Source organism: Notamacropus eugenii, chromosome 7 (assembly GCF_028372415.1).
Source record: "Notamacropus eugenii isolate mMacEug1 chromosome 7, mMacEug1.pri_v2, whole genome shotgun sequence".
Taxonomy (NCBI): domain Eukaryota; kingdom Metazoa; phylum Chordata; class Mammalia; order Diprotodontia; family Macropodidae; genus Notamacropus; species Notamacropus eugenii.
Window position 1 is genome coordinate 41,857,723 of NC_092878.1, and position 22,653 is coordinate 41,880,375.

Consider the following 22,653-nt stretch of genomic DNA (forward strand, 5'->3'; position numbering starts at 1 on the left):
ACTGAGGTAACTCAATATTTAATGCAACTTAAAGTTTATTGTCTAAATACTTTTTAATGTAATTCTGGGAAGAATATTAAATATTCATAACTGTGTCAAAGGCAGTTAACTTTTTAAGTAATACTACTGGTATCAGGAAGGTGATAAACACAAATTTAAATTAGTTTTTAATTACCTTGGAATTATTCTTGTAACTTAAAATATATATAATCTGATAAAAACTAATTGCTAACCATGTTACTGAATATTATGCATATTAATTTTATACAAAACTTCTTTGCTTTTCAAGCCTAAATTAACCAATAACAGATTTTTACAACTCAAGAGTGCTTAATCACTAAGTACATAAAAATATATAATTTTAATTAATTCCTTTCTGAGAAAAACGCAGGGCTACAAACCTAGAAATCAAATCTATTTACTAATGTTTTGCTTATATTACTTATAATATAAGCAAATATAATATATGCGTATATATTATATATCTATTGTCACACAAATTTAAGGATAATTTTAAAAATTTAGGAAGAAAAATCCTATCCTGTCCAGCTCTCAGTCTTCTTTGTAAATGAATAGAATAAAGTACAAACACTTTTTTAAGTTTCTGCAAGGCAAAAGTGAAAAATAAATTGGCTCTTTAAAGACATTTTATCCACATAAATGTTTTAGAAGTTTAATTTTTTTTTTTATTTTGGCTAACCTTTGGCTAATCTTTTCCATCCCTATCCAACCCAAAATTGACTAATCTTTCCTATTCCTATCCAACCCCAAATCTCTATGGATATTAACAGTTAACCAAATCCTTTGCTCTTTTCTATTATCATCCTAAGGAGGTCTTTTGGAAACCGGTATACCTAGAATAAAATCTAAGTTGATGGCTTCCAATTTTTTCCAACACCAGTGAACTCTTTTTAAATTTAAAAAAAAACCAACACGTATATGTATTTGCGTGCATATATATATATGTATATACACACATACATATACATACCTGCACAAGATACAAACAGTATTTGTGTCTATTGAGAGATATGATAACAAAATGGTATTATGACATTGGTAACTTTTTAAAATGAATTTGTACTGTATTAATAACAAAGATATATGCACAAATTTGAAAAATAGTAATACATATTATGTTTTGTTTAACTCTATATACTATACTACTCATACAAATACATACACAAACACCCCAATTTTATTGTAGTAGTAAGAGGTAATAACCTAGTAAATAATATCAGTAGTATGGTCACAGAATGTATGTGAAACATTGGTTTATAAAAGACATGAGTAATATTTATTATATTAAGAAACTGCATAGTTTATTGAAGTTAAATCAAAATGAAAATGTTAATGCCTGATATGCATATGGTTTTAAAAACTCATTACAATAACTCTTTAGGATCCTCATACCACAACTAGGAAGCCACTAATCTAAATACAAAGCAGAGGAAGATCAGGGATTAAGCTATCAAATTTCATTAAAACTTCTAATTCTTTGTGTCCTCCCCTCCCTCCCCTTCTACCAAAATAAGAATGTCTTTAAACAAAAATTTATCCTTTATGCTATAAGTACTTTGCAGGATAAATACTACCTGTGTAAAAATGCCATGTCTGTCCTTTACTTAAAAAAAAAAAATACTATAGGGAACTTCTATTAGTTTAATTGGTAACTTTCTCTCAGTTTAATCCCTCTCACGATGGACTGAAAACTAAAGCACCTAATAGGGATTAAAGGGATTTAAAAAAAAAAAACCCTCAAAGAACTTAGTTTTCCCGTCCGACAATTGTACCATTCAAACACTTGTGTAATTTGGTTTCCCAGATTCTCACTAGAGAGGTAGAATTTGCTCTACCGCAGACATGAGAAAAGAGTGAACTACTATGAAGTCAATCATAGCAGTGCAACTAATGAAGAGTGAAACATCAGCTCATTCTGAGACAGGAGGCCTGCCATACTTTCATATGTATGAAGAGTAAGAACTGTTCACCATTTCATAATAAATGCAACAAATCAGGTATCTGGATCATGTAAGAAACGCTGGAATAAATGAAACAGGAAGAAATTGTCTTTTTTTAATACTAAAACGTCATCTTAATTGAGAACTGCTAGGAGATAATGTCAAGGCTTCCAATCTTATGCAAACTGCTGCTGCGATAGTCTATGAATTAGAAACATAAATGCATATAAGTTCTACTACGTTATCAATTTAGAAGCTACATTTCCTGACATTCCAATCATCTTGGGCTATGCAGTCATAATCTACCACTTCATTTAACTTAAAAGGACATCAGACTATCCATTCTTCAAATTCCCTGAGATTTTAAATTCCAACAGATTAAAATCAACTGTAAACCTGGAAAAAAATAATCAAAGTATATTTTTATTCTTTTTAACCAGAGTGAACATATTAATAGTTATATAGTAATGGAAAGAGTACTGAGAATTTTTAATGCAAAACACCTTTTCTCTGAGTCTTGATCAATCTTATTTAGAGAGAAATGTATTTCTCTACTCTTTCTAGGATAAATGTTATTCCCATTTAAACGAAACCATTTTCTAAAAGAAAAAAGTTTTAGATTTGAAAGGAAGCTAATTTAATTTCAATTACCTTCATTTATAAAGCTGATAAAGGTAATTAGACTCTTTAATACCTAGTTTTCATTTATTTGTACCAATTGTTATTTGCTGGTTGTAATTACAAATTAATGAAAGTTCACCCTTTTTTGTCAAAAACTCTAATAAAATAAAAATATGAAAAGCCTTCTATTGAAGAATGATGAAAAATGAATACTGCACTCAGTGATTGAGGCATATTTCAGGTGATCAAAAGGACAAATGGAAACATGTTTCATGGAAATAGCATCTTGGTTGCCAAGAAACAATTCATTAGGCTTTTTGGTTGTTTTAAGTATGCTAAGATGAATGTGGAATCTGGTCATGTTAAACACTGACAGTTAAAGAGTTGCATTGATATGAATTCAGGAAGAATTATGAACTAACAAAAGCAGTGTTTAAAAAAAAGAACAGAAGATTAAAAGAACTGAGTCAATATGCATTTGGCACTCTCACAGATTTTACGAAAACTAAATTACGCAGAAAGAATGAAACAATGTGAAGTGGGAAAAATCTTTACAATAAACGTTACTTATAACTTATAGAGGGGATAAAGGCAAATAAAAAGACTAAGAGCCATTCCTCAGTAAATAAGTGGTCAAAGGACCAAAGGACAACAGTTTTTGAAAGACAGAATGCAAAATATTAACATCCACAAAAAAACATGCTTCAAATTAAGACAATTCTACAATAATAAAAACGTAAAATAAATACTTCACACTCTGGAAATTGTCAAAAATAACAAAAAAAAAACTAAAAGGAAAGAGTCACTGTCAGAAGGAATATAGGAACACAGGAACACAAAATACATCGCTGAACCATGAACTGATTCTGGAAAACAATTTGGAATTACATAAGAAATTGATTATCTTTTGTGATTATCTTTTGACCCAGAAATCCTGGCCACACCCTATGGAGGGTCAAAGATGGAAACAATGGTCTAATATATTTATATCAGCACTATCTGTGATAATAAATAAGTGGAAACAAAGTGTCTACCCTTGGATGACAGTATGATTAAACAAACTATGCTATTGAAACTTAATAGAAAATTATTTTGGGGGAAGAAATAACAAATACAAAGAATTCAGAAAACCATGGGAAGGCTTAAGTGAACTGATGGAAGAGTAAAAGTAAGCAGAACCAGGAAAACAAAATACAAAATGACTAAATAATATAGATGGAAATTGAATAAAATAAAACTGAGTATTGAACAATCATAATGAGAAAGCTTGGCCTTGAGGAAGAGCTGAAGAGAAAGCACCACATTCTCTTCTTTGCAAAAGTAGAAAAGTAAAGATATGGAACAATGTAGTTGATGTGCTGAATAATTTCATTTAATTATTTTTTCTTCTTCAGTCAAAAATTCTGTATTTGAAAAGATATTTTGCTGGGTAGAGAAGAAGTAGTAATAAATTTAGAAATCTAAGTGATGCAAACAAGAAAAAATTCAAAAAAGAGGCTGAGAAATTCAGGGAAAAATGTGAAGATTTACATAAACTAAGAAAGAAAAAACAGAAGTGAAGCAACAATACACAAATGAATGAAATGTAAGTGAAAAGACAACTAAATGGAAATCAGATGCTAAATAACTGAAAGCCAACCGTGTTTTTATTCTTTCTCTTTCCGCTGAGGAAGGAAGATGACTGCTCTCTCACACAAGGTCACTGCATCAGTTGTTTTGCTGAATTGTTCTTTGTTATAAGAAAAGATTCAATGACAGGTTCTGAGAGTAGAAGTAATACCTCCAAAAATGACATGTTAAGAACGAAAAAAGAATCAATTAAACTTAGTTTTTTTTTAAAGCTATCAATTCCCATGCATTAAAATAAAAATTAATAGTTTTAAAATTCAATTAAAAGCAAACACTGTGGAAAGGAATGGGAATAGCAACCAAATTGTTCCCAGGCTAATTGTCTTATTGTGACGACTTCACCTTTTCTTAGCTTCCTTACTAAAAGTTAAGGGGCAGTGATTTAAAACAGGATGTTTTAGTCTTAGTGGAGTTTTAAGCTTTAATAGCTTAAAGACTTTTAGGAATTCTGTATGTCAATCACCATGCTTTGCATAAAAAACCTACAGAAACAAGCTTTTCCCTCTAATCAGAAAGAATGGTAACAACCTAAAACACGGGGCAGTTAGTTTCTTAGATAAATTATCTTCCAGATAATAAGTGGTACAGTGAATAAAGTGGATAAAGAGCTCAGCCTGAAGTGAGGAAAATCTGAGCTCAAATCTGGCCTTACTAGCTGTATGACCCTGGACAAGTCATTTAACTGTCTGCCTCGCCTCATTTTTAAAATGAGCTGGAGAAGAAAATAGCAAACACTCTAGTATCTTTGCCAAGAAAAACCCAAATGGCATCATGGAAAGTTGGACATGACTGAAATGACTCAACAGCTTTCTCTGCTAAACTCCTAACTGAAATCATATTAATACCAAAAATGTGATTCATAGAATTATTAGGTTGCTAAAGTATAGAATGTTTTTCTGCATGCAATTTATTGTTAATACTAAAATTAATGAAGTTATCTTGGTTATATAGATCATAACTTCTCATGACAAACATCTTGAAACATTGACAAAGATGATAAGAACAAAATTGGTCATTGTTCAGAGGTCTGTGGGAATACAGGCACACTAATATACTAATGGCACATCTGTGAATTAGTTCAATCGTTCTAGAAAACAATACAGAGCAATTAATAGTGCCTGGCACATAGTGGCACTTAAATGCTTGTTGTCTTCAACTGACTTAGAATTTTGGAAATAATATGAATAAATTATGCATAGTCTTTGACCCAGAAACCTCAATACTGGGTTATAAAATGGAGGCCTTCTTAAGAAATGTTTTGTAATACAACAATTTATATTATCATCACCACTAATACCTAATACAGCTTCAATCCTTAATGACTGAAGATGATGCCTGAACTAAGACCTGGATATTTAGCTATTATCCTTCCAAAGTAACTAATACAAATTTCAATTCTAAGCATAAATTATTCAAAATATGAATATTTGTTCATAAGGTTTCAAAAGAATTGATGTCATTGACCTGGTTAAAATCTAGAGACAAAAATTCTGCAACAAACTTATTTTCTATGTGAACTATGTATTGTGAAGGAAAAAAAATTAAATATATTTTGAATAGATATTTCTATTCAACCTCTAAGACTAATGCTTCATTACAGCATAAAGATGATCGAGGTACTTAGCAGGTATACTAAAATAGCACAAGCTCTGTGATACTTTGGCATGGTATAGAAATTTGTCACAGAGACTAATACACAGTTTATTCACTAAGGTATCACAGGGGCTTTTCAAGATCAGTGCAAGGAGTGCCCATATTGATATCATTATAGATCTTCTGAAGTAATAAAGTATAATTTTTTCATTGCGGGTTGAAAAATAATTTACAAACTCTGAATTAGAAAACTGGATATATATGGAAATCTGAAAGTTATATTTAAAAAGAACCATTGGGGAAACCATTCTCTAAGTAATAGATACCCTATGTAATGGTTAAAAATATGAGGTACATGAATATTTACCTGAAATCTTTCAGAAATGCTTCCACTGCATTAAGAAAAGGGTGCCAATACAGAAAGTAAAATATTTTGGCATTATAAACAGTGAATTACACACTATTTTTCAAATGCATTTGCAAAGTAGAACTATATTTTAAATATATTTTTATATTCTAGCTTGGTCCTTGCTCTTTAGTTATGAGAAAGTAGGCATTCATAAATAATTTGTTTAGATAATTTGTCTATGACTTTTCAATCTAAATCTTTTCAATTAATTTATAAGCTTCACATGAGGAAGTGCCAAATCTTGCTCAAATTTATGTGAATCTACCCCCTCAAGACTTTACAAATATGAATATTTGCTCAAAAATATTTGAATGAATTCAGATATTCTAGTATCTGAAAACCATATGTTGCAATGGAAAGAGAAATGCTAAAGTCTTGAAACAGGTTTTCATCCACCCTCTGCCTCTGGCTAGCTTTGTGGGCTTGGATAACTAATTTCTTCTCCAAGTTTAAAAAGAACTTTTTTTTTAAAATATGTAACTTAATTTCTAACTTTCTCCCTATTAAGTAAGGTTAAAATATTCTATTAGCTAATTTTTAGATAAAATAACAAATTTTGGATTAATTACTGAGTTTAATATTCACAAAGATTACTTATTTTTTGAAGTACTGCTGAAGAAAAATTACCTAAATAAATATATGCATGTGTTTAGTAAAATAAAATGACAGAAATATGTAGTTTTGAATAAAAGCGTTCATCATTCTGAAACAGCACTAAAAAAAAAAACCCTCACTCACAGACATAATTAACTTAATATCTTAGAAGTGACCAACTTCCTTGACTTCAGTTGTCTACCTCAATTAACTGAAATAAAGAAAACCAAAGTATCATTCAATTTATTCATGTGTCTCCAAAATTAATCTTTTTAAAAACAATCCCTTTAAAAAGTAGTGTCTTGAAAAAAGGAAGCTTCCAATTAATCAACAGATATTTAGTAAATGCCCATTGTATTAAGGTCAGGGGTAGGAAGCTGCAGCCTTGAGGTCACATGTGGCCCTCTAAGTCCTGAACCGTAGCCCTCTGAATTGAGAAGGCCCCCTGAACTCCAGTGGGCCATGTGTGACCTCGAGACTGCAAGTTCCCCAACCCTGTCAGTGAGGCACTGTGGTCAGCACAGGAGCTACAGATACAATATATGATACTGTCCTTACTGGCAAGGAACAATGAACTGAAACTATATATATTAAGATTCACCCAAATTAGAAAATGCTTTTATACAGAAAAAAATCAACTCTGACTAGTAATCTATAAAATTGTGTCAATTTCACACATTCCTTCAGTTACTTTAGGGAATCTTAATATTTGTTTGTAAAGTATACAATGAAAAATTGGCTCCTTTTAGATCATTACAGCTAAAAATAAACACAACTTATGTGTGAGTTCTTTTCAAATTGAATAGTGTATATGTATGTGTGTAAACAATTAAAACAGAGAAAAAATATATATGTAAGGAAAACAAAGTGCCATGTTTAGTTCTATACTTGTTTTATGTTGTCCCAATCATTTTCAATTTAATCTCTCTGAGTATCAAAATAACTAAGTGAATAGTGTACCATATCACCACTCCAGATACGCAAAGAGAGACATTCCAAAAGAAAATGGTCAATTAAGAAATGGCTGACACTAGAGATTTGGGGGCTTTTCTTTTGTTACTATATTCATTTTATTCCTGCTAAGAATAATTCAGATAAACAAGAGTGAAAATGAAAACCTTAACATTATTTGAAAAGCTTAATTAAAATTAACCCTAGACAGATAGAGATAAGGTTTTACCTAATTAGTTACACAGATGGCTTCTTGCATATTTCTTCATCAAGAACTATGTATATTTGCTAACTTACCATGTGTCACAAAAGCCCCAAGAACCTATTAAACTGTAATATTCTTAAAGCAATGGCTTCTAAATGCTGAATATATACATATATATGAATACGTATATATATGTATATATATTCTTTGGATTTGTATATGCAAAGGGTACATATATATGTGTGTGTAGATACGCATGCAAATGTATATGTCTCTATATAATTATCTGTATACAAACATGGAGAGATGGATACAGATTATCCCCAAAACACTACAATTTTAAGCTATTAAAACTTTAAAATGAATTAAGACTTTTTGGATTCTCGATGTATGTTTGTGTACACATATGTAATACAAACAAATGAATACACACATCAATAGATATAAATAAACAATTTACGTATATATCGATGTATATACAGACACATACACAAAATAAAAATCCTGGTATTACCTAAAGGAGGAAATTCTCTAAGAATAAAAGCTGTAGATCAGTTGCCAATCTGCAATGAGGAGTTTCATCACTGGGAGTTTCCTTGATGAAATCACAGGTCCAGTTAAGAGAAAAATGTAACTAATCTAGACAATAGCCCAGATTAAAATTCTTCTTAAATTGCAGGAGTAATTTCCTTTTTTCTAATTGTTTTTGCATTGTAAGCTCATTGAGGGCAGGGACTGTCTTTTTTATTAACTGCATCCCAGCATTTTGCTTAGCACAATGTATAGTGTTTAATAAATATTTACTGGATTGGACTGAACACAGTTAAGAATATTAATTATACACTTCCTGCACTCAGAAGCTTTTATTTTGCAAAGGACTCATTAGAGAAACCTTACTACCAAAGTTAAAGTGATATACAGAAAACATCTCAGCAGGATCATAGATCCCTTTTATAACTCCAAATAATCATTATTGGACATATAACATAGATAATATGCAAAGACTACAGTCATCTGCTTTATAAGAATAATGAGTGCAATGCACTTGTATTCAAAAGAATGTGGATGCTTAATGTGAAGCAGATTTAAGATCATGTGGTACGTTTTTGGAGAATAACTGTAAATGAGGCAGATTTTAATCATAATCTGCATTCACTTAAATACTAGCTATCCAAATACTGGTGTTTTCAAGTATCAACTTTAACTTATATATTCTTACATTCAACTATTCTTAAAACATTCAATTATACATAACTTAAGGGTCTTTTTTTTTCTATACACAGTTACCTTAGCATCTTCTCACAGAGAAATGTAGGAACACACAGAACTTTTAAAATTTGATAAATTATACTAATCACCTAATATATAAAATTACAAACCAATGAATGGTAGAAAAATGAACTGTAAAGATGGATATTAACAGTCACTAATATATAACATTTCTATAACATATACAAGTAAACAAGGAAACAACATGACAAACTATAACACAAGTCATTGTTGTGAATTTGCTTTTACAAAAGGCAAAAAGAAAGGAGCAAATTTGGTGGCAGGGGTAGACTAAATACACAATACATAAATTTCCCATATTTACTGGGATTTCCCCTTATAGTTTGTTTCATTAAGGTAAAAAAGTACAAGCCCAATGTTTAAAAAAAACAAACATTATATCAAAATTGGCTTTGTTTTATTCATTTGACAAGGACAACCAACAGACTTAAAGTATTTTATAATGCAAAAAATACTGCAAGCAAAACTAGTTAGGATGTCCCCATTTAAATATTAGGGTGATTAGCTATTTTAAGAATATGGCTCTAGAAGCTCACAGAACATGGCATTGGTTATATGAAAATAATTCCAGCACAGTGATTTGTTTAAGATGTAAAAAAGTTTTTATTAAAGCATTTTAGATTCAAGTTTTAAAAATTTTAGTGTATATTTCCTATGTATTTGTGGGGTGAATTCATCCAAATGTGTTAGTCCAAAGGCTATCAAGCACAGATTATGTCACCTTTTAGCAAAATTTGGTGCCAGAGTTATCAGCATTAAATTTAAGAGAGTCATCAAAGTTAGTTTTTGAAGGAAAGTTCCCAATTACAGTATAAAGCCCTGTCACATTGGGTTTTCCAGTCTAGGATGGGTACACAAGAAACTTACAGTCTATGTAGCACTCCTAGTCAGTTTCACTCTGCAGATGGCACAGTGGAGAAATACCTTCCGTACAGGACCATGTACAATTTCTTCTGCAGCTGTCAGCACCTAGGGGAAAGTGCGCTGTTAAACACTTGCTGCGTTCCACCTCAGAAGTGGCTGCAATTCGGTGGTGGGTGAAGTGATTCCTGTACATATATACAGGGATGAAAAGTACTATATAAATGGATTATTTAAGAACAAGAATAGCTGTCTAAAAATTGTGACCACCATGAAACAGAAAACAACATAAAGTCACAAGTACCCTGCACATATGGGCTAACTATATTGCGCTAGATTTCTGAATGTCAAGAATGATTGAGGGGAAAAACAAAACAGTTGGAAGCATAGTTACTATACTCCATAGTGTGACAGGATATTGTAATATTAAAAGACATAAAAGTTTAAAGTGCAAAACCAAGTATGTATATATTAACAACATGCAAAATATTTCCTATAACCTATAGAATGTATAAAGAATATTGATTATATTTTGCAATTTTGAAGTTTTCTGAAATGACAATCTAAAATAAATTATGAAAATAGGTTAAATATCACATTTAGAAGGTACATGTTGTGAGGTTATCTTCATAGTATGATGGGCTCATAAAATCTCGAGCTGGAAGGGACCTTAGAGGTTACCTAGTCCAGTCTCCTAAGAAACTGCTCCCAGCCCCCCAAACTGTCTTAATCAGCAGTCATCCAGCTAATAAATGGCAAAGATAGAATTCAAACTCAGGTCTTGTAACTGGAAGGCAAGCACCTTTTCCACAAAACCTCATTAAATATCAAAATATATCAAGGAACAAGTGACAAATAATATACCAATTTTAAAATGTCTCTATGAAGTTCTTAAAGTATTCCAATAACTAATCCATTATTTTACCCAATTTACAAAGTGAAATTAAACATGGCAAAGGTAAAAACATATACCTTCATTATTAATATCAAGTCCTCTTAGGATCATTTATTATGAAAAATTGTCAGCATGGCTTCACTTACATTACATAAATAAATATTTCACCTTCCCTACATTTCTTCTCTGTGATAAGTCAGAGGGAAATGTGTCAAATATAAATATGATATGACTTACAGGAATGCAAAATGCTATCTATTCCATTTTTCTACCTTTAAACACAACTGTATCTATACTCATTCTAAATAGGTATTTGTCTATTGGTTAATTTAATTTGTGTTAATTTGTGTAATTACCACAACCACCTTTTTTTAATCATGTTATAATCAAACTAAATTCACAGGCTAAACATTCTCCCATACATCTAATATAACTCTTGTCACCTTGGAAACCATCTTTATGAAGATTAAGGCAGATGACTAAAAAATTCATTTAAGCAGAGGTAGAGAAATAAATAAAATTTTAGTTTGTTAAATCTTATTAAAAGATGGCTAATAAAAGTGCAATAAGCAGAATTACTGTCATTCTCCACCACAAAAATACAGAACACCGACCTTAAAAGGTTACCAGCACTTTAGCTGTAAGAAATTCCATCTTTACCTAAGACTTTTCCTGTGTAACTCAAATGACAAAATATTGCTATTTTACCAGCGTTCCCTGAAAAAACCTTACTCAGGCCCTACTAAGTATACCTGTATACAATGACACAAGGAACAATCATGAACATAGTATTATAACTGGAGAACCCTATTATAAATATATTGCTAGAGTTCACAGTTCACAACTAGGTACATTGATACCAACTTGAAGAGTCACTTTCCTAGAACAGAGCAAGGTAGTAAAAAAAAAAAAAATCTGATTTCAAATTTGTTATTACATTAAGTTATTTCATATTAGTTATATGAACATGTACTACAAAAGTAAGTACAAAATATCGCCTCTTTTCTGTACCTTCTTTTGGTAGAATATATATGATGTTATAAAAAGTATAAACATGAAAGGAAATGTGGAAAGGTTCATATTACATGGTGCAAAGTAAGATCAATGGTACAATACTTACTGAGCTTGGCACTTAGTAGGCAGTTCATAAATATTAAGTGATTGATATGTACATTCACTATAACTATATGAAAAAAAAAACGCACTTTTCTTTTTTCAAAGCACTTCAAATGGACCTGAAAAAGTCAATAGAATATAAACATTTTTCCTTTGGTTATTTAACTTTGTTCTGCTTTTTTGAATGACAGTTTTTTCCTATATCATTTTACTCTCTAATTAATATACTTATTATATTGTTTTTAATGATGGTTATTAAGACCAATTAGCACTATGCCACGTATTCTAAGGGATACAAAAAAAAAATTAACACAGTCCTTGTCTTCAAGGACTTTAAAAAGTATTATTTGACATAAGAAGAGCCTACATGAAACAACACCTAATTTCATATGTATGTATGTGTGTGTATGTATATACACACATATGTATATATAATTGCTAAAATGTGTATCATATGTATATGAAGGATTTCAATGAGGACTGGAATAGTGAGGAGAGGCTTCATGGAATTGGTAGAACTTGGCTTGAGCTGTGAATAATGAGCAATATTTGTGTAGGCAAAGAGTTAAAAAGACATTTTAGGCAATAGGAACAATGTACACAAAAATTAAGTGACCAAAGACATTATCTATGGACTTGACAGATAACCAGTATTAGGACAGCGGAAGGAACACGTTAAGAAGAAGAAAGAAGATTAAATAGGTAAGGTGGGGACAGGTTAGGTTGAGCCTTAAAAAGCTAAGGAAGGATATTAAGGATATTATTTGGGAAAATGGGGAGAGAGGATACTAGATTCGGGGAGGGCAGATGGGATAATCTATGCTTAGAGAGTTGAATACATAGACTAATCAACTGAGAGGAGAAGATATATAATGAAGAGATATTCTGAACTGAAATGGAAATAAATGATAGAACTTGATGACCATCAGAATAAAGACAAAAGTATAATGACTAAAGCTTCATGTTATAGGTAGCTATAGTTTTCTTATTTTTTTCCTTCCTGTATCTATTATAAGATCATTGACCGGTGCACATTAATTTCAGTGATAACGAGGCTGGAAATCAGACTGCAAAAAGTTAAAAGAGTGAAAGTAAAAGAAATGGAAGAACTGATTGCAGATGGCCTTCTTAAAAAGCTTAGCCACCAAAAAGAGGAAAGATATAGGATGAGACTTATTGGGAATGTGTGGATCAAGGGAGGGTAATTTTGAGGAGAGGGGAGACATGAGTATATAAGCAGTATTGAAGCAGGCATCTACATGCCAAGGGATGGGGATACAATGAATAAACAAATAGTCTATACGCTCAGGAAGCACAATCCACAAAAGAGTCTTACCCAAGCTGATAAAAAATCAACACCACTCATTTTCCCTCCCTAGGAGGACTCTCTCTTCCCTAGAGACAAGAAGAAGTTTCTAGACTTGCATATTATCTTTGTTTAGGCTCTGATTCATACACAAAGGGCTCAGAGCTAGCAAAGATTCTGAAAAATTCATGTGACTATATCCCTGACTCTCTACTGCTCTGTTTCTTCCTCTAAGTTCAGATATTCCTAGGGTTATGGTTACTAGGACAGACAGGTAATTAAGACATTCACTACCCCCCTGAGAAATAAATCACTGTCTGTGTGAAGACCCTCTCTGTTTCTATGTCCAAATCTGACTTCTTTTTAAAAGGCCTAGTCCAGGGAGGTAATTCAAAAGTAACCAGATTTTGAGTTAGTAGAAAAAGGCCTCATCAACAAGGACTCAGTTCAAGGGGAGCTGACATTTTATCCAAAAAATCCATTTTTCATAGCAAAGGCAGGAGAGGATCCTCACCATCACCACTACCACAACCACCACCACCACCACCACCATCATCATCATCATTTATATATATCACATGCCATTTATATTTCTCACTGTGTACACATACCAAGCAATGAGGCTCTAATTGCTCCTTGACTCAGCATTCCATCTCTTGCTGTCTGTCTAAATACCCTTCCACCTCACATCACCTGCTGAATCTTAAACTTCTTTCAAGGATTGGCTTAGTTGTCACCTCTTACTTGAGGTCTTCCCCTAATTCCCTCAGTTGTGAGTACTCCTTATCTCAATTACTTTGTATTTCTAGTCATGTACATGTTACAAATCCACCAGCAGAATATCAGCAACTTGAGGCCATGGACAATTTAATTTTTGTTTTTGAATTTCCAGTGCCTCATCTAGTACATTATGCATTGTAAGTGGTTAATAAAAGTTTGTTGAATTCAATTCACAGTTGATAAAGGACTATTAATTTCCCCAATTGGGAAACTAAATATTTTATTTTCTTAGGCTAAAAATATGTAGAAATGAGAAGAGGAGAGTAGAAATAACAGTGGACATAACTGCTCTTCTACAAGACTTTCCAGTGAAAGAAAACTGGCATATCTTCTAAACCAAGCATTTGAATAATAAAGAATTCTTGCTCTTGCCATTGAATCAGAAAAGAGCATACATGTCATACACAGTTTTGTTTTTCCTGGCTATTATTTTTTGAGGGAGATCCAAGTTTGAAAGGATGATGTTACAGGAGGGTATAATAAGGAAATATATCTTGAAGCCACTCCTTCTGAGTTCTCCTTGAGTTTTGAAGTCTCTCTGAATGTCCAATGACATTTCAAAGGGGAGATGAAATATATCCTACTCCAAACCTTTCTTATTCCTTACCAACACCAGCTGACATGGGAAAGTAATTTCCTGTTTTACTGTGCTGAAAGTACATCTCCCAGATCCTGAAATTATGTCCTCAGCAGGAAGGCAAGAAGCTTCTGCCTACAAGGAGGAAGTGGAAGGATAGCAAAATTGTGCTAAATTGGGATGATCTTTTTTTGTAATGGAAAATAAAAATTTCTTAGTCTATGAGGGACTGAATATGATAGGTTTATTCAAAATTCAAATAACTGATCACAATATTTTTCATATATGAACTATTTTCAATTTTAAATAATACTGATAAATAATGAAGTTTTAGCTATTTGAGGAAGTTACAAACAAGAAAGGAAAAGTAAACTTGATTTAAGTCAATTAAATATGTGCTTTCTTGTTACTTAATCTTTTTTCATGTGTTGAAAGTTCATGCTAAGATTCTGTCAGTAAATGTCAATTCTTTCCCAAATGAATTACTTATATGGGTGGTTGTGAATGACAATTAGCAAAGTTCCACTTCTACCACAAAGCTATTTTTATTACTCAAGACAATTATTAATTTCTGAAGGAACAATAAAAGGTCCCTCAAAATTAATTATATTAAAATATAGGGGTTCATTTATTTACATTTTTCCAAAGACACATCATTTTAATCACCTTTGAAAGTTGGAAAAATGAAAAATAATATAATTACATTGCCTACTTTACAAAGAGAAAACAAGAGGCTCATAATTTGCCATAAATTCTAGTAGTGTCTCATCTGTCTAAAATCAACATGGAATGAGTTGACTTATATAAGTAAAATTTTTAGATCATTAAATTTTTTACCTTCCTCCAACTTATTTCCGTCATATTTAACACATTTCCCTAAAATGAAGTAAACATATGCTTACTTCTTAAATACAGTTAAGATAACATAACAAATGGGATAGTATATGTCTAATCGATTTCTCTATAGCTCCACTCACCATTCCTATAACTTTCCACTTCAAAAAGCCACCATTTCTTTATATGTTATCTCCCCCATTAGAATAAAAGTTCCTTAAGGTAGGATCCATCTTTGCTTTTTTTTTCTGTAGTCCCAGGAAGTATAATGTTTAGCACACAATAAATACTCAATAAATAATTTTTCCTTAATTCATTTGTGGTTTTTGCGCATGTGGTAAGGATAGGGAACAGAGACTAGACTAATTTTACTGAGAAAGGAAATTTCCTACTGAGGAGATTCTCTCTACCAATGCACCTTCTTAATAACTTAGAATCTTAAAGAGCTGTCTAGAGCCCTAAGTTTTATGGCTTCCCTACGATCACATATCAAGCATATGTCAGAGTTAGACCTGAACATAGGTTTCCCTGCTGTTAAGGCCTGCTGTCTATCTATCATACCAAGCTGCCATGTATGCATGGATACATACATATACACCATATCAAAATGAAATAACAGATTGTCAGAGAACATCTTTTAAATATGTTGCAACTCTAGGTAAAGTATGATTAGCATTTTGTTGTGAATAATCTCTCTCAATGAAAGTTTCCTTTTCATTTTTACTAGAATAACCAATCAATACTTATTAAGTGCTTACTATGTTCTAGGTACTGTGCTAAGCACTAAAGATACAAATAATCCCATTTAACCATTCAAAAAGATTGTCATTCCACAAGATTAGGAAAAGTGCTATTTTGGAGAGTGAAAAATTTTAGTTAATAGAGCTAGCACAGAAATGCTATTTTATCAGTCTTCAAAGAATTAAATTGTGATAACTAATAAAGGAAATTGGCAATAAAATATGAGTGAACACACACACAAATAGGTAAGTTTATACTGCAATCCAGAATTTTAAAATGCATACAGGTCACTTATTGATATAAAACACTGTAGCTATGTCAAAGTTAATAGTAAGTGTTGGTTAATAAAGAATTAACTAACAAAAATTTCCATGTGTGGAATTAGGTCATATGTGTTTTCCCAAACCATAATCACCTTATATGAGATTCATTGTATGTTTTTTAAACAAAAATATCATTGACCTAAATATCACTCCACCAAACACTTGCTGCATAATTTTCATTATTTCTCTGCTCCATTTCTAAAAATATATCCACTGTTTTAGACTGTGGTAATTCATTAACTACACATAATAAAACTAATATATGATAATCGCATAAAACAAGGTCTAGAAAGATTCACTATATGGGATGCCACATTTAATTGCAGACATTCTTTTTGCCTGTATTTAAAAACTGGAAACTTCTGAAAAAAATTTAAAAAATGTATTTGTTCCTAAGTAATCCCAACATCACCAACAGGGTGGGTGCCTAAAGAGGAAAAGTTACTATAAATTAAAGTATAGTCAGTCACTGGTTTGCCTTTCACTGATTCAGGTATGGAAAGGAGTCAGCATTCATTCTTTTCATTTTTGATCAGGTTTTCCTTGCCCAATGTATTATATTCTTTTGCCCTGTCAATATACTTCAATCAGCATGGAATGCCATAGGAAAAATGTGAACAGTGAGAAGCAGCTCCCTGGTCTTTCTTGTTCTGAAACCAGTAGCTCTTAATTAAGGTGTATATACACACAAATTACATGATTCACAACCTTGTTTAAGACTATCTGTGATCCTAATATTACTTTCAAAGAATGAAAAATTGACAAGAAATGTTATACATTTGAATTCTCAATAACAGTAAATGGGAGTGAAAATAAGAAACAGTCATGGAAACCACTAAAGATGATCTAAAAGTGTATTAAGACCCTGGCTGTTATATCAGTACACTGATACTACTGTTATATATGATTTCAGAGTAAAATTACTAAGGTTAAAGGGGAGCAAGAGTATTATTACAGTAAGGAAAGAAACTGGGACTGGACCTATGACTTCACTGGTATAGGGAACTCCTGAATGATGAAACCCCTTAGACAAATGCAGGTCGGCACCTTCTTTGCAAGTTACAGTATGAGAGAGTTACCCAATGGACTGAGAAGTTACTTGCCCAGGATGATGAAGTCACTCTGTGTTAGAGGTGGGACTTCAACTTAGTTCCCACTTTCTTGATCCCAGTAATTGCTTGCAATATAGTAAATACTGTGGTAATTGTTTCAATCAGCGGATTTTTAATCTATAGTTACAGTACACCAACACTTCAGGACTAACTGCTTTAAAACTGCCTCCCTGGACCAAAGGTTCTGAATCTTCAAATCTGAATGAAGTTTTAAATGTAAATCTCATCTGTAAAACAGTTCAAAAAAGACTAGAAAACTAGTAATATCCAGACAAATCTGGGACGCTTGGTCAAATATACTTGCTTCCAGACACTTTTATGTCTCCATTTGGAGGAATTGTTATTTATGTCTCCAAGTGAAAAATTACATTTGAGGCAGTTTATATTATCTTTGCAAATGACCTTAATGAGAAAAGGCTAAGTTAAAATTTTTTGAAATCAATATACTGACATATCTCCTTTTATGCTAAATAATCTGATCCTACTGTTGAAAGTAATTAAGTATGCCAAATTTATAAAGAACTTTAAAAAAACTGAGTTTCTCCTATCTACATTATGCTCTGAAATTTATAAGTAGTATTATCTTTAATCTATTTACATAATTTAGACATTGCAGTTCTGCAGGTGAACTTGCAATTACACTGTTTCGGTAGCTATTAATAGTACTGTGGGTTATTTTTGGATGTTGAAGCAACTAGCTACATTCACTCCATCCACTTCATGAATTTCCAAGCTTTCTGTTACTTCTTAAACCTGAAAACTATTATGCTAGGTTGGAAAATACCTAATATTGTTATGTGAATACCTATTTTTTCAATGCCTTCTCCACATACTATTAATTGCTATTTATAACTAAAGAAATACTACTACTAGATAATAACCTTCCATCATCTAGCCTCCATACAGCTACCAAACTTAAATTTCTAAAGCAAAAGTCTGAGAATGTTACTCTGCTGCACAGGAAGCCTCAAGGATTTTCTACTGTTTCTAAAATAAAATGTAAGCTCCTTTGTTTTACGTTTCTAGCCCTTTACAATCTGGCTTCATCACATCTTTCCAGGGTAATTACATATTACCTTAGCACTGTATCTTTCAGTGCAATGCACCACTGGTAGTAACTCTTTTCCCTTTTCAGAAAATTGGTACTTTTGTTATTCTCTAATCTTGCTATTCTTTACTTATTCTCCAAGATCTATAGATTATGAATAGTATCTTAGCCACCACATCTGCCAACTCTCTCAGTATTCTAGGATGCATTTTGTTCTGTTCTGGTGACTGAACTCACCTGTATCACTCATTGGGCATCGATTACATAATGCTTCACACTGTTAATTACCTTATAAATGTCCATATATCTTATTTTCCCAACCAGATAAACTTGACATCAACGACCATTTCTTCTTTTTCTTTGTATCCTCCTACAGTGCCTATGCTGAATTCTTTAAAGCACAGGAACTTTATAAAATGATAAATAATCTTACTCAATACATTTGGCCCTAAAGATGACATATGACAACGCACCTCCTTTCCTTCTTTAAAAGAGATGGGAACCATGAGTGTGAAATATTGAATATAAGGTCAACAATATAAGATATGGTTGGTGTGTAGTTTAGTTTTTCTGAAATGCTTTTGTTTCCACTTTTATCTTTTGTTATAAGGAATAGGTTCTAGGAAAAGGGGAAGGAATAGATTGGAAAATAAAGGAATAAAATCAGAAGATATCAATAAAAAATTAAATTAAAAAAATCTCAGTCCAAACTTGGATTTTATGAGGAGAGGCAACTCAGATTTAGTGACAAGTTTGAGTTGCTATTTTTAAACAATAAATGTAATTTTATTTAATGTCAGCAGAATAGGCAATAAGAAGGTGCTGCCAAGTATAAAGGACCTGCCTTAATGAAAAGGTAAAGATGACTTTTAAGTAGCATACCAATTATTTGAATGTCATCTGCATATCTCTAGAGTACTTAAAATTATGTCTTCTTGAAGACTTTTTGAAATCTTGTTTATACTATTAATTCTATTATATTATTTTTTTCATAAACGGTACAATGATGTGTCAGCAGAGTGTAAAAACTGTTCGAAACTAAAACAACGGCGTCTAAATTTAAAATTTGTTCTTATGTTCGATGATGAATGATGTATCCTACATGTAAGATTCATTGCTATAATGCTTGAGACTGCATTGCCTCCAGCAACTCATTAGCTTAACAGAATGAATTCAGATTCATTCTCCAGATTCTTCTACCACTGATTGCCCCGTAAGTAGCATACTGATTTCAATGGGTTCCTCTTTACTTTCAAAATCATTCAAGGAACAAAGCCAGGCCAACTTGGGGACCACCAAACTATACAGAAAGGCAGTGATGGCACGGTGTTCAAAATGAGAGGCTCCAAAAAATAAAATAGAACCATTCACTCACTCTTTCTCAGTGAATGATGATCAAGCACCCAGTATCTACAAAACTTTTTGTAAGGATAGATAGGCTTCTTAATAAGACATGGCTTCTATCCTCAAATAATTTCTAATTGAGTGGAAAGTTAGGCAATGTAAAAAACAAAATAAAACGTGATACCAAAGAAAGCTTGATGGTAAGCACATAACAGGGGACAAAAATTCTATTTTTTCCTCAATAAATTAATTTAAAAGATGATTGTCTTAGGGCATTACCTGAAGACAAGGTTTTTAAACAAAGTTTTTTAATGAATTCCTAAAAAGTATTGTGAGGACAAAGCTACTTTTCCTTTGTGAACACACTAATATAAAAATGTGTATTAATGAAGTTAAAACAAAGTGCACATAGAACAAAATGAAGACACCCATTTCTTTTTGCTTTCCCTTGTAATAATAATGATTAGTCTACCTCTATCATCTAAAAATACCTTTGTTTACTTCCTCTGGGCTGGTATTGTTTTACGTTGAATTCAACACTCTATCTGTGAAGAAACTCCTCTCCCCTTCTTGTCTCAATATAATATAAATTCTTTAAGGTCAGGAAGACTCTCCTGTATGTAATGTGTGCAATGTTTTACCGTAACACCTAGTACTATGTGGATCTTAATTGGTAAAATCAGTAACAATAATTTGTTTCTCTCTATTCAGCTGCCACATATAAACCCAGGCCAATTTTTTTGTGTGCAGTTCATTTAGAGAAATGAGTCAAACTTAACATTAAAGACTTTCATGACAAGAGTTAAAAAAAACCCACAACATAATTATGTCTCAAAAAAGGAGACAAAGTTCTTGGATTTGATGCAATCATTTTTCCTATTTATTGGAAATTTAAATTTCCAGTTTACAGTCTGCTGTAAATTTCCTTTTTCCTATTTCCAATTAAAAAGGAATAAGAATCATTTATTGTTTCTCCATCTAAAAAGTTACTTCCACCTACAGCCAAGTTTTCTAGATATTTCCAAGCTACCACTGTGCTTAAAGACAAGCCTCGAAGCCATAAGAAAAAGCCTGAAGTAAACTGAATATAAATTTCGCAGAATGAGAGTTATACTTACTTTCATCAATCACTATTATTATTTTTTATTTTGGCACTGTGCCCTTGCTAGACTGTGCCCTTGCTAGACTAATTTTTTTCTATTTAAATTTGAAACTTAGATAGAATGAGGAGCTAGATATATACTTTTTCTAACAGTAGACAAGTGAGAAGATGGTCATGCAGCACAAGGCTGTATTCAGTGAGTTCAAATCACCAGGACAGAACAAAATGCATCCTAGAACACTGAGAATTGGTAGATGTGGTGGCTAAACCGATAATCTATGAATCTTGGAGAATAAGTAAAGCATAGCAAGATTAAAGAATGACAAAAGTACCAGTTTTCTGAAAAGGGAAAAGAATGAATGAAGTCTGCAAACTACAGACCATAAGTTTGACTTGAATCCCTGGCAAAGTTCTAGAGTGTCTTATTTAAATGGTTTGTGAGTATTTAGTAAGAGAAGCGAATTGGGGTGGAGGAGGTGGAGGAGGTGGAGGATATGATATATCTTCAACAAAAACTAAATAGTAACTGCAGGATTATACGTATTTTTTAGAATTAAATGGCATCTTTAACAAAAAGTAATTTGGCTAAGGAATTCATTAAAAATGTAGAAAAGCAGAAATAATAAAATATCCTTCACAGACAATGCAATAAAAATTACAATCGTCCAGAACTAGAAGTGACCTTATAATCATCGAGTCCAACTCTCATTTTAAAAATGAAAACAAAACAAAACAACTGAAGCCCAAGGAGACAAAATAGTTTGTTCAAAGTCACGTTGGTAGATGACAGATGCAATTTAAACTCAGGCCCTGTAACTTCAAATTCAATGTTCTTTGTACTGCACCAATACTGTTTACTTATGGGCAATTTGAAGAAAAGATCTGGATTTAAATTGGTCTAAATAACGTAAAAGACAAAGAATGTGATGACAAAGATAAATCACACAAACAAGAATGCTGCTACAGAAGATTATAACGATGAGAAAATGTAACAAAAGTTTTAATATTCAGCCAAAGCAATCCTGAGGGAAATTTTTATCTCAACTCCTTCATTAACAAAAGAGAGAAAGAAAGATCAATAAATTGAGCATCTAACAGAAAGGCAAGAAAAATCACCAAGTTAAAACCCTCAGATAAGCACAAAAAATAGAATTTCTGAAAAAAAAAATCTAAGAAATGAAAAAATGGTTTTAAAATGAGTTGAATAAACAAAGAAATTACTTTTTGAAAATAGTAATCATACACTGTAGTCAGTGAGCAGTCTACTGTTCGATAAACCCAAGGATCCCAGCTTCTGGGATAAGAACTCACTGTCTAACAAAAACTGCTGGAAAACTGAATAATAGTGTGGCAAAAACTGG

General features: G+C 32.0%; 1 protein-coding gene across 5 annotated transcripts in view; it reads right to left on the bottom strand.

The window, feature by feature from the left end:
• The window catches only part of NOVA1 (NOVA alternative splicing regulator 1), a 166,031-nt gene that overhangs the window by 104,757 nt on the left and 38,621 nt on the right, over positions 1 to 22,653 (bottom strand). Inside the window, exon 1 of one of the 5 annotated variants that reach the window (XM_072623107.1) lies at positions 10,121 to 10,222. The exons of the other annotated variants lie outside the window; for them this stretch is intronic. The gene's annotated coding sequence lies outside the window, so the exon portion shown is untranslated. Of the gene's footprint in view, positions 1 to 10,120; positions 10,223 to 22,653 lie in introns of those variants that run through there. 5 annotated transcript variants of the gene reach the window in all.